The following is a 14057-nucleotide window of genomic DNA, read 5'->3' on the forward strand; positions in this document are numbered from 1 at the left end:
GTCCTTTCAGGATCTCTCAGAGCATGTGTGGTGAACAGCTTTTTCCTACCGACTCGCTTCTTGCAGAACTCATTGGATAAAAGCAGACAAGATGTCATACATGTACTAATACAGCCCAAACACAGAATCCAATCATTTGTGCCAAGAAACAATAAACTGCACAAACACCGCAGCTATCGAATCTGCAAAGTGCAAATCTATTTTCGAGCAAAACACAACTACTGAGCACTTCCTCGAGCTGCAGCTCCACAAGGAGCCATCGAGGAAAATAGCAAGATGGACACTTGTGCTAAATTAGCAATCATTTTGACACATGCCGACTAGATTTTGAGTAGCAGGGCTGCTGAAGATTCGTGAATCTCAGCTAAATATGGAGTGTTTGGCTGTGCAATCTACTGCCAATTTCATGTCAGAAAAAAAAAAACGCACTGAAAGGCTTCAGGTACAGAGTGGAGAATAGGCATAGTTACAGAAATCAAGACCTATTCTCGCTGACACATGGGCATGTCAGCATTGTTTTACAGAAAACAAAAATCCTCTTTGAGCCAACACGACACACCGCCCACCAGTCGGTGCCTCCTCTTTACCCCGGCAAAGAGAGTGAAAAAAATTTGGAGATTAAGGTTGTAACGTGTTGGGCTAATCATAACATAGACAGTTTAGCGCCATCTCGCATAATTAAATGCTTTGCACTAACCACCTAATGCATACTAATTTAGAACAATCCACTCCGAGAGTTGGCAGACCATGAAGCTCCCTGCAAAGGAGGTGCCCATCTCCCTCTCTCTGCATGGGTGTGTGCTTATGCAAGACACACACGGGCGTTGATTTGCACAGGAGTGAGGTTCTAAAGGTCAGGCCGTGCACTTGAAAGAAAAGGTCAAGCATTATTACAACATGACTAAATAAACAGGATCTGCACAGCCCCCAGTCCAGCCGCTGTGGATGCACAAAGTCTCTATCTACAAGCTGTACTACCTGCCCGTTTGGCTGGTGGGGATTCAGCTTCATCCCTTGTCTTTATCCACATATCCCTCAAGCTCTATGACAGCTGACATGAGGACTGTCATATCCTGCCTAGATTCTTATCCCCATGCTGGCTTTATTGCTCTCTTCCTCCTGAGTCACAAACACACACATGCATACAAAGAAACAGCGAGAGGGAGGCAGGGCTGCTGGAGCGTGCTTTAAAGCACATTAATATTAATTGCAGCAGTAGCTGGAATGATAACATAGACAAGATGCCCCTGTGAGGGAGCTGGGCGCAGTCAGCCCCTGGTTTTTTGTTAGCAGCTCTACTCATCTGTAAGATGGGGCTCGGTGAGATGCCCGTACGAAGAGTATTTCATCTTCGAATTGCTTGTTTTATATTAAAAGGGGTCTAGCCTCGCCAGCGAGGGGAATTTGTGTCAGTGAGTCGTAACTGTGTGCGTGGGGGCGTCTGTGTTCGCGAGTGTGCATGAGCGAGGCTGTGATAAAAACTAGCAAGATGAATTATTAGACTACTGACATCAACAGCAATCGAAATGTGCTTCAAATAACAGAGTGCTTAAGCGATTCTGCTTTCATCTCTCCTATTACTCCTGGCTTGGCCACCTTTTATGTCTTCCACACTAAACTCAGTATTCTGCGAGCAGGGAGCTCGGCTTTAGATGTAAATAATCTACTGTTCTGGTGAGAGAACCTGATGTATCAAGACAGGGGAACAAATACAAATTGATTTGAAGCCTGGGAGGTGGAGCCTACATCACCTCTCTATTTTTACCCACCTTCCCCTAAAGGAATAGCAGACAAGCCATAAGCATCAACAGATGACAGCTATATCCTATAGCCCTCCATTTTTTATTTTTTTTTCAAACTACGGTATGTCAATTACTATTGACGAGCCTGACACCGCCTTTACTACCACCTCATGGTGGTGGATTTTTTTCCTGCAAGGTTTTGTGCTCCTTTCCACCCCCAAAGACTCATCAATGCTCCATTAACAAGTCAAATCAGGTGGTGCTGCAGATATTTGAAGAGAACCAAGGCTGAAAGCAGAGATGTGGATATCAGAGGATTCATTCAAGAGGTCTGGGAGGTATTCCACCAGTCGCACCACAGGATCACAAACACAGAGAGGAGGTGAACAGAGGGGGGAAAATAAGGGGAAAAAGACAACACACTGTTGGCTAAACACTTGTGAGTGGTTTATGACTCAAAAGACAGGAAGGGAGATGGGCACGTGGTAATGTATCTTTCCGACACGCCTTCAGGCAGCCCAACAGATTGCAATCTCCTGGGTTCCCAAGTAGTCAAACATTGTTTTTCATCTTATGCGTCACAAACAATTAAAACCAGCCAGTCAAGTCTTCTTCCCTATGAGCTCCATTCGCTTATAAACATTAAAGGAATCTAAAAGGAAAAAAAAAAATTATTCCACTCCCACTTGTGTATATGTGGGCACACACCCGCATCTCTAAGCCCAAGTCCCAGAAAATGTCACACGTATTTTTGTCACTTTCATCATCTTTATCTCTCTGCGACAGCAAATACAAAGTAGACAAGCCGTGTGTAATGCGAGCAGCTGCTTTAGCATGGCGGAGTGATAAAGGGAAAAAGCCAAAAGAAAAAGGCGCCAGGGTTAAAAAAAATAATAATAATTAAGTGTCCTGCTTTCTTCGTCTTCATTGATGCTATTGGACAGTAAAGGCAAGAAAAAACAACAAATCATGTGAAGAGTCAGGCGGCAGAAAAAGGGAACAGACGACATTAAAGCAAAAAAACAAAAACATTGTGCATTGTTTCATGTTGAAATTTTCACAATCTTGTTGTTGATTAGACGAAAAGGCAGAGTGTTAAATACTGAGGGAAACGAGGAGAAGAAAGGGTGAACTGCAGGTTCTGAGCGCTGCCAGAGGTGGTGGTGAATCTCTCCCCTGTGACAAAGCTGTCGCACTGAGGAGTGAAATTTAAACTCCAGCCGTTATAAAAATGTTCTGGCTGTCATTACAGAGTCCATGTGTCTACGCTCTCGTGCATGAGAGCGCAGGTGCACGAGCGTGATACAAAGCCAGATGCCGCCTTACTTCACTGGTGCTTAGAGCGAAGGCTGGCTTTGTGCTGAGCATGTTCATTTGCTTTGTGCCAAGAATAAAGAGAGGCACAAAGTCTGACAGCGCTCCCCTCGCCCTCAATCACAATCACGAAACGTGCGCACAAACAAAACAACAACCACCTCGATGAGAGAGTCGGCAATGCAGCCGTACCAAAAACTTAAACCAACCGCAGCAAATCGAGATGGAGCGGTGCCGACTGGACCCATCCAGCTGAAATGATCCGAGATGTGATCAGCACTTAATCAGGTTGTCATCAGCAGCAGCCTATTAATGTATAAATGAAGATGCAAAGGAAGAGATTTTGAAGGGCAGGAATTAGTTCATCTGAACAAACAACAAGGCCTCAGTGAGACCATGACAAATAGCATTTTCTTCATTTGAGAAGGTGGTGAAATGAGGAGGAGGATATGGGAGCTGCTATGCCCCAGCTCAACTAAGTGACACTGAATCCAACAGAGAGTCGATTTGCTGCTTTTGAGTGCCTGGAAACTTGTCGGGTAGAGTGCTCACAGGGGAGACAGACAGATGGAGAAATGGAGGGACAGAGCCTCACCTGTCGCTCTCCTCTATTTGTCTGTGCATCCCTGAAGGCTTTTGGGCTGCTTGGTACAACAAAGGGGTTTGTGAAAGGGGGGGGGGGGCAGAGAAAAAGCTTGGTGGGCATCCGCAGAAAGCAAAGGAAAAAAAAGAGGACACATTTACAGGTATACAGAGAGGAGCAGCTGGTTAAGAGCTGAGGCTCAGGTTTCAAGCGATCAATAATCATGCACTCCTCCACAACAACAGAAATATGGATAACACGTCAGCGTACCTTACTTTGAATTCAAGCTACATTGCAGGCCTTTAAATTCTAAAAACAGTTCTGGTAAACACTTAGAGCAAACAACACATCCTCAAAATGTAAGTCCAAAGACAGTGTTGCATGCACAAACAGATCCTCAAACGTTTAAAGTAAGCTTTAACCCGACTTTCAGCTGCACTAAGATGACTGTTTGAATCTGGGCAGCTGATGACAGGAGTAATTTGCCACATCGTTGATTTGAAAAGGAGCACTTGAAGATGACACAGAAAGACAACTGTACTGTCATTTTAAAGAGGATCTATGAAATCAATGGGACGAGTTCAATGCCGTCTCTCCCTCTTTCTCTCTTGCAGCACTCTACATAAGCAGCAATAACCACCACAGAGGCCACCATCTAGCTCACCGATATCCTGTGCAGGGCGTCCGCACGCCTCCAGGCTACAAGGCTTCTCTCACTCCATCAGTGCAACGGTCACATCAACAACTTCACGCACAAGGCAGAGAGGAGGTGGTGGTAGAGAAAGAAAGCAGCTGGGGGGGGGGGTACCCCAGGCAAGCCAAAGCCAGATAGAGAGGGCTGTAAGGCAGGGGGAGGAAGAAAAAAAAAAAGAGGGGTTGGGGGAGACTAGCAGAGTGTCTTCATTAGAGTACAGCAGCTAGCCAAGCACTGTAGTAAGAGCGGCTCATCCTCTCAGTTAATTAGGATTTCTGCTGCTTCATTTTGTGGCGAGGGACAGGATGTTGGAGGCTTGATTGCTTTTTATTTCCCAGCCTAACAGCTCGGCTGCCTCTGCCGCTTTATTGACAGAAAATCTTACATATTTACAGCTTCGCAGCAAACATCAATTTCAATAATTACAAGAAAACTGTTGGAGGACACAATGAAGCGCACGCTTTTTTTTTTGCTTTTTTTTCCCCTTTCCTTCTTCCCAACGCCACCACCACTCAAAAGCCCCACCCACCCCTCCTTCTCAGGGTCTCATTTCCATAGATGTGCCCTTTTCGGGGCTGCATATCATAAACGCATTAAAACACACGCTGATTTGCCTCAGTAACACTCTGCTCCTTTAACATTTTTGCAACTAATCCCCGGGTCAGAAAGGCAGAACAAATGCTGTGGATGACACAATTTACATTCAACACTCACCTCAGCATTTATGTAAACAAAACACACGAAAGAGCAACTGATTGCATGAGGCACTCTTCATACTCAAAATACACATCACGTCTCTTAAGTGAAAAACTGAAGTGGGAAAAAATAAAAAAATATAAAAAAAATCCTACATGGGATTACAAAAGCGACGCCCTCCTTTTAACTACATCTTTACACAGAGAACATCTCACTATATGATGAGGTGCATGCGTGAGAGTGAGCTGAAAGCTGGTCTAAGACGGCGGTTTACAGAAATAACTCTGAAAGGCAACAGATATCAGATTCAAACGGGAGAAGCACAGATTTCATTTGAATAAAATCAATAATTGTGTTGACTTGCAGTGTATTGCTTCCATGTCTTTTCATCTTGCTTTCTAATGTTTCTTTCATGAGCCAGCTCACTGCTGGTGACATTATAGCTACAGCACTTCCACAAGTCCCCGATGGACCGGTGAAAATGGTTGGCGTAAAACACAATTAGTACGGTCCATATGGCTGCTAGTGGAGGAGGAGCAGGAGAGGTCCCATGTGGTCTTTATAGAGGCCTGCTCCTGTGTTACCTTAAAGATCAAACTGCTGTCATAATAATTGGATCATTTGAATTCTGCCACTTGCGTTTAGTAAAGCACCACTTCTCCAACGGATCCTCACACTGCAGAATGAGTCTTGGTGACTAAATTGACCAACCTTAGCCGATGCCCTAATCAATAGCTCCTTTATCGTGATTAATGATTCATTGTTGGATAATGGGCAAAAATTAATATGAGGGGAGTTTTGCTTCCTGATTTCAGTGCTCAGCCCTATTGATTGGTTATAACACCCCCCCCCCCCCTTTTGAGCAATGGAATGTGCAGATAAGAGAGCAATGTCTTCCTCCAATGTAAACTGAGCACAGAGAAAACGATTTACTGTGCTTTAGGTGCGTTTCATTCACTGATAGCTCTGTATGCCCAGCCTGACAAGCATTTTCTTGCCTGAGAAACGCAGACACCTTTTACTGAGGAGAAGCGAACAACAACAGCTTGAGGCAACAGATTTATTACAAATTGATCTATTAGATAGCACTGCTGTGCTTTGCTGTTCCCCCCCACCTCTCCCTCTCTCTCAGTCTCTGACAAGCTTCCCCTGATGGTAGCTAGAGTGTATCAGAGAGGAAGTGCTACAGTGGCAAATCCAAACCCAATCCTCAGAACTCATTTTCTCTGTGCCGGCTCCTGAAACTGAGGTATAGAGACAAGACATCCATCCTTAAACCCGGTCGATCCGGCCCCAAGTCCCAGCGTCTAAACTGAAGGCTCAGCACGCTCAATAGGTGTGTGCCTAACTTGCAAGGACAAGCAAGGACACCGTTTACCGGAAGCACCTTGTGAACAGGAGAGCGGAGAGTCACAATGTCAACGGGGTCTTTCCCTTCAGGCAGCATAAACCCTGAGTAACCTTTCTCTTGCCTGCAGTCTGCATTAAAACATCAGTCACAGACCACGCAGCTCTACAACATGCGCCTTGTGTGCATCATCCCAACATAAGTGCAGGATCCGTATTAGTCACAGAGACCACAAAGCACAACGAGCACATTATCAAAAGATCTATGAATGATTTGTCTCAACTAGTGTTGAAAATCAATGTCCAGCACACCCATTATTGTGCAAAAATGCACACCATAACAAGCCATTACAGCCACTTTAATTAATGGCAAAGCCATGTTCGTCTACACAATGGAGAGCCGTTATTGACAAATCTCTCCATAAAATAATCAATTGAATCAACTGTATTGTTTAGACTTGCTAATCGAGGTGGCGCTCTGATAACTATAACAACAGCTTTCCCTCGATCGCCTCCTCTGAGGAACACCGTAGGTTTTTACACCTCCTTATCATTTCAACCAAAAAAAATGTACGACAATTCACCTCAGTCTGACACAGATCTATAATTAACCAAGCCAACAAGTGAAGACTCACTAAAACGTTTGTATATCAGAAACATCAATGGAAACGTCCTTGTTCCAGTGCTGGAGCAGAACACGACTTGTTCCCTTTTAAGGTTAAACAAAACAGAGCAGAAGGTCTGTCGGGGTTATGTGGCCCATTCAGTCACATATATTTGTGCTGGAAAGCAGTAACAATGAGCGCTAATAGAAAACTACACACACTCCATTGTGCTGCTCTCCTTGAAGCACCTCCACCTTTTTATCTGTGCTGAAGAGGAAAATAGCCAACAGAGAGAAAAAAAAAAAAAAAAAGCTATTGGCTTCTGGATAGAAAACGAGCGTGCGCGTATAGCTGGGAAAGGTAAAACCCTAAATATGTTGAAACATTCAGGGGAGAGTGCGTATATGTCTTCAGGCGGGCAGCTGCAGGGGGTATGCGCACTAAAACACTGGTATGCATTGTTTGTGTTTCTGCACCACTAGCACCATGCCATGTCATTACATGAGGCAATCTCTTACCTAATCAGTACTGACACACACACACAGCAGCAGCAAAGCACTCCTCCTTCTCCAACCACCCCACCCCTCTCTTCTTCTCCTCAGGGGCCAGCCAGCTGATCCTACACCATTTCATTTTTCCTCTTTCCTCAAATGGCTGACTGTTATTTTAGACTTTCACTCACAACTCATGTGTTCTCACACTGTCAGTGTCTCAGTGCTATGAATAGTCCTTCTTTACAAAAACACTGAAAAAATTAGATCGTCACCCGCTTCTCAGGTTTCGGTTTTTACATACGATTGGTGCGACTTACGAAGAATCCCAAATGGTGTAAAGATTCCCAGAAAAACGTGCTCGCCGTCTTTTCTTCCCCGCGTTCGTTTGCCGTTGCTTCGCAACTCAAATATTACACGCAACACTCCGTTTTCAGTGTCCACACACACTCCATTGTACAACCACTCAGGTACACAGAGCACAAAGGACACTGAAATGTGGTGAGTTGCAACATGCTTAACTCAACAAGGGAAATATGCAAGCTATCTGTGACCTTCTGAGATGTGGGCAACAACACAAAACACAATGTATCTTGTTAGATAAGAGGTGCGCATGGCAAGCCAGCCCTGAAACAAACCTTGCCACGGCCGAGCTCACGTGGAAAGCAGATTTGATCACATCTAGTGCATCAAGTACAACTAGCAGCAGGCGGCAAGACAGTTTGCAATTGTTAACACGAATGCCACTTGCCGGCACCAGCTTCGTGGCACAATTGTGGAGCGGCAGAGCCAAGCCCGAATCAAACAAAGACGAGATGTGATGCAGCGTGCTTGGATCTCCTCTTATGAGAGGTGAAGGGAAGCTGTCAAAGAACACAAAACACATCCAACGTCTTGCCTCGTCTGACTCGCTCGGGGAAGCCAGGAGAAAGAGGAAGAGAGCGAGGAAGAATGTGCTTGCCTCATGTCTGCCAGTCGGCCCCGTGCGTGTCAGTCCAATATCTTAAAACAACACATGCAAGGCTTTGCTACAGCCAATTACCCGGCTCTTGGCACGGGAACTGAAAAACATCTTCGGAGAACAATAAAGAGAGCTTGGCTTGTTGTGCGGGCTGTCAGTAAGTGCTGACAGATTGTTATTTTTAATGAATATACAGCACTTGAATGGCCCATCAAGAGGTCTTTGAGCGAACATTGCTCCTTTGTTCGGGGCATTAATTTTCTATGTAACAGCCAGATATCTTGCAATGAAACACATATCTAGGAAAAAGCTAAATCAGTTCATCCACTTGCTTCCTTATTGTCGGCTGGATGCTCTTTGATGCGAGCATACATAATCACAGGGATACAAGCAAAAGGCAACATACTTTTTGAATGTGTATGTGATACTTTGGTTACTTTCTGTGCCGCCTCTAGACAGCATATGTTTCGCTACTTGCATCTCCTGCCGACATCATTTCATTCTGTGGATGAAAACCTTGAGCAAAACTGTCTCAAACAAAACATAAATCAGCCTAATCACCTCTCTTTGAAACGTAATATAGTCGCTGACAGTATAATACCTCTCTTAAAATACAGGGTAGTCGCTCCAATGACAGCTTACAGCACCATCTTGTACCGCAACATAATGCCACAGTGCTTGAGACTACAGAATGTAAGTAGCTGAAGCTGGAGACAGACTTTATGATAGAGAATCATCCTTCATAACGACTACGGAAGGAAAGCGGTGACAGCATATAGGCGGAAAACAGCAAAATGCCACTTGAGCTCATCGCGTGAATATTGAATTCCAGGGCATGTGTATTGACACATCATCCAACAAAGAGGTGTCAAAAAAAAAAAAATCATTCCCTGGCCTTTACTTGCAGGCAGCAGCCTTTCCTCAAATGCATATTAGTCACCGAAGGCAAATAGCAGGTTTATTACACTTCTCTTATCATTACTCTCTTGCTACTAAAGCCACACGGCTAGATTAACATTCAATGGACAGGGTGTGTCACTGGATATATGACTGAGAGTAATTTTACCCACTGCTGCTCCCGTTCAAAATGAAACACCATAAAGCACCCTGGACCACATAACAGCTCTGCGAATAACATGAAAGCAACAAACAAACACCATAAATGTGCCGTTTTAAGCCATTCTAAATTATCATCTTGGCAGAGGCTAGAGAATTCTCCTTTCACAAAAACCAGACATTGAAGGTGCTTTTCAGTCACAGCTGTGCTTAAGTGGTAATCAACATATAGCCTGTAATGGCAGACCGCTGTACCTAACCCTGGCAAGTTTATGGTCTAAGTGGTAGTTAAAGAAAATCTAAATCGCAACCGCTAAGCCACTGTAAGAAGGACATGCCACTAAGAAAAAAATCCAAGATGGGAGATGGTTCAAAGGTTAGAAAGATGTGATGATCTGTAACAAACTCGCTCGACTGTTTTCCCACACAAATGTGCTGTTAAATCAAATCCAACTGAAATTTATCCGTCACACAACTTAACGATTCAAATTGCTTTTCTCTGGTCCTTTTCTAACACTAACACAGTGCAATCCTAAAGAACGATTCAATAACACACACACACACACAATTTATAGAACAGTAGTGGGCAGGGTGCTAGAGCTGAAGGTGTTCTTTTTTTTCTTTTTTTAGGACAAGTGGGAGTGACGCTTTTTGACCCCGACCTTCTTTGCTCCGAAATCCAACAAATTGCCACCTCCGACTTATTGGTCTTTACTTTCAATTTGGCGTCAGACCAAAATGGCTTCACGCCAGTGTTCTGGCGTTTGGCTTCACGGCTCAAGTCCACAAAGTTACTGTGAGAGGAAGCACACAGAAACGGCAGTTTTCTTTAAATATCAGGGGTAAGTCTCTTTACGAGAGAGACAGCAGAGCAAGGGGTGCGACGAGATAAAGTCATGGGTGTACGTGTGAGTGTGCTTTCTAACCCAAACCCGGAGTTACAAACATTAGCCTGTAGCCAATATTACAGACCACAAGTGCATTTCTTCTTGTGATTTCCTGTGCTGTGACCTTTCTCTCCAGTATGTCATTATCCAGAGACTTGAACAGTTGCCAAAGGATGGTTATATGCTGGTAAGTAGTAGTGTAGCAGCAGCACATTATCAAAAGCTGCCCTTGTTAAGCTCTTTACAGCCATTGAATGCAATGTATTGTCAAGCTCATTTTACAGCAATGGTGTCAGGACATCAAAAAGTGTACAGATGATTTCCTTACGCCCTGCCTGACGGCGACAAGTGAGGCAATGCGGGCTTTGCTGTCAACATAGAATCACATTCTCCCAGTGAAACAAAAACAGCTCCTTAGGTATAAAGCAAACAAATGTTTCTTTCTGCTTTGATGGTTTACCATAGTGTGTTTTCATTAGCTATAGTGGAGCGCACTACTGGGCAGGGTAATGTCAGGAGATAAGCACAAGAAAAAATAAAGTTAGAAATAACTCATAAGCTTTCAGTCCATCAAACAACTGTTGTTTTCTTTGTTTTTGAATGGTACTTTCTTCTTAGAGTCACACAGCAACTTAGATATGATTCATCTTTGCATTTACAGTCCTTTTCAGGATAGTTTACTCAACATTTCTATTCTTAAGTGTTGTGAGAGGATTCTCTTTTTTTGGAAAAAAAAAAAAAAAAAACTTATTAGTACATCATAACTCAAATGATACAATGATTCTGCTGTAGAAACTTTGCAAACACCACCGCGGCACTCCATTTAATCTCCTCTGCTGTAATGTTTTGAAATGCTCGGAGTTGATGCATATTGCATTTTCCTTTTAACAGAGGAGGAAAAAGTGAAGATTTTTGCCAGCCTTGCATCTTTGTTTTCACAAGTCAACACGACTGGGCCGTCATCTGGTTATGGTTTTGTACGAAACCAGCCCAGACTGTCCTCGTAAAATTACTATGTGCAACACAACAAACAACTGAGCACAAGTAAAACACACAAAGACAGCAGGTTAGCATCGCCTGCTAACGTTTCCTGGAGCTAATGACAATAGCTCCATGGGCTCTGACTACTCCCCGGAAAAGACACACTACACTGGGTAGTTGAAATAAAGAAAAACGCTTGCTGTGAGGCATTTCAACATTGCTGAAGGTTTGCATCTAAAAGCGGTATATAAATAAATGTCACGTTGTGTGTGCTGCATGTGGCCTGAGCTAACCGGTGTCAATGAGCTGTTTGTAACCAGGCATTACACTGCTCCTAGCTGGCATTCCCAATCAGTGCTAGTCATTGGCGTTAGCCGCTAACGTCAGTACATGGTAACCAGCAACAGTGAGGGGCAAACAAGTCTATCAGCTAACTGGCTAGCTGATGCTAATAGGCAAATTAGCCCAACAGCTAGCAAGCACAGATGAACGTTAACAGTCCCAACGTTTACAAACTATTCCACCATATTTGTCATTTCTTGCTCGTTTGTTGATGCATGTCCAAAGCAAAGAAGAAACCGACTGCAGCTCACAGCACTTACCTTAGAGAGCTTGATCTACAACATCTGTGATTTGTTTGATGAGAGACTGCAACAATAAACAATAGCAGCAGCAGGGGCAATTAGCCAACGTTAGTTAGCCAAGTGTCGCCACTACACGAGCAGTACAACAGCTGTAGTGCCACCTGTATGTCTTTTCTTATGTAGCTATAACGGAGCGAGCCACATTTGATATAATGCTGTCATAAGTGATGGACTTGAGAGTAAAGAGGGAGTAATCGTTGCCGGGATGCTCAGACTAGTGAGTATGAGAGGTACTCAGCATGACAGCATCCTTCTTCATCTTGGGGTGAAAGCAGTTGGGGGTTCTCAAAGTTCAACCGGTAAAATATCGTCACCCACTGGCCAAAGCTGGGAACATCCAACCTCACTGGGACTCCTCAGGGGTGTCAACTGAGCATCAGCTCCAGCTTCATCCTTGTGAAGCCCAAGACAATGACTGAGTGCACCCGGACTGTCAGTAAGCACAGAAACATGTTCATCTCGGGAGTTTTGAATGTAAAACGACATAGCAATACTTACTGATTATCATATTATTGAAAAAAATAAAAAATAAAAAAACAATAAAACAGAACATAATACCTGTGAGAGTAATAGATCAGCAATGCACAAAACATGACAGTGAAACATTGTCACGTGAATTTTGTTTCTGAGTAGAATAAAAAGAAATATTCCTGACACACATCAACAGAATCTACAATTATTTTACAGAGTAAAACATACAGTTTTGTAATAGCACTTGGCGAAAACGATGGATTAGAAAGCAACTGCTCCTAAAAGAGGGGTGAGCTAATTCTGCACAGCACATAAAACATTAGGAGACTCTTTGTTTCGTACAGGTGCGACAAAAACAATCTTAGAAAGGTAATGAATGGCAGAGCTGAATCACGCGGCACCAAAGATTACATGTTACAGGTCAGTCAAACACAGCTTTTATAGCTGGAAAAAAAAAATCATAATAGAACCTCTATGTGATGCTGTTATCAATGCGCATGCGCACAGTGAATATGGAGTATCAAAGAGAAGTTGTAGCGGGATTCTTGTCGGTTTATTCGTTCATCTATGTAGTCACCCCCTTACAAGTAACCGCAGCTGAAGCCGGTTTTGCTCTTTTTCATACCAGCAAAAGAACCATTTCATCATAACCTTTCTTTCAAAAGACGTTTATATTTTCTCAGTCTGCATCCTGAGGCTCACTCATTTGCCGTTTGAAAGAAAGAAATTATAATCACGCCTGCCTTCTCATTGAATTCGAGATTTTGTTTCAATTTTCGAGTTGGTGCGTTTTGCAATCTTTCAATAAGGGGTCCGTCTTAAGTACGACTACGGTCTGTGCAGGAATCGTCACCCACTCGCGCTACAAGGTGCAGTGTGGATATTTCATCACTAGATGGCGCAAAACTAAAAGAAATGTATCCCGTTTCTCTGGGGCGTTCCAATCAAGCCCATGTAGCAGTATCAGTTCATAATCCTCATGTCAAATGATTAATTTGGTAAAAGAGCATTTCCAATGGATTAAGGTTTAACTCACGCATGCACTGGTCAATGAAATGCCGCTCAGGCATCTCTGGAGTTCAATCTGTAATAGGTTGCGTCTTTGCAACAGCCATTTGTAAAACATGTCCTTTGTGACGGTTAGACAATACAGACAGGTTCAGAGAGGGCTCAAACAAAGAATACTGGTGTGGCATGAACCCAGCTGGCAATCCCTTGTGGTGCCATGCCATTGGTGAATAGACCCTCATTTATCTTGGCATGGCTCAGTACAAAAAGAGCTTGCAGAGTGCCTCAAGATTCTTTTACCCAGGGGACAAAATTGGCATCACACAGCACTGGGTTCATGTTTCTGCCTTTGGCAGGCTTTCAGATTGCATCACAGGCTTCACACAGGCATGAGCAGTTACTCAAGAGAATTTTCTGCAGCAAATTTGACTTATTCTGCCAGGAAGCTACACTTCTCTTAACCAATTGTGATTTTAATAGTGCCTTCAGGAGCTGTTCGAGGTTTTATTATGAAGCTCTGAAATCAAAAGAAAACTTGAAGCTTCTTTGTGTGAATAAAAAAGGAAAAAACAAAAAC

At 43.6% G+C, this 14057-nt stretch overlaps 1 protein-coding gene across 2 annotated transcripts in view; it reads right to left on the reverse strand.

Annotated features, from left to right (window-relative positions):
• rerea (arginine-glutamic acid dipeptide (RE) repeats a) overlaps positions 1–12235 on the reverse strand; it is a 123503-nt gene extending 111268 nt beyond the window's left edge. For both annotated transcript variants that reach the window (XM_075476564.1, XM_075476562.1), the window contains exon 1: positions 11960–12235. The gene's annotated coding sequence lies outside the window, so the exon portion shown is untranslated. The remainder of the gene's footprint in view (positions 1–11959) is intronic.
• Between the last annotated feature and the right edge of the window lie 1822 nt (positions 12236–14057).

The sequence above is a fragment of the Odontesthes bonariensis genome, chromosome 10, assembly GCF_027942865.1.
Source record: "Odontesthes bonariensis isolate fOdoBon6 chromosome 10, fOdoBon6.hap1, whole genome shotgun sequence".
Taxonomy (NCBI): domain Eukaryota; kingdom Metazoa; phylum Chordata; class Actinopteri; order Atheriniformes; family Atherinopsidae; genus Odontesthes; species Odontesthes bonariensis.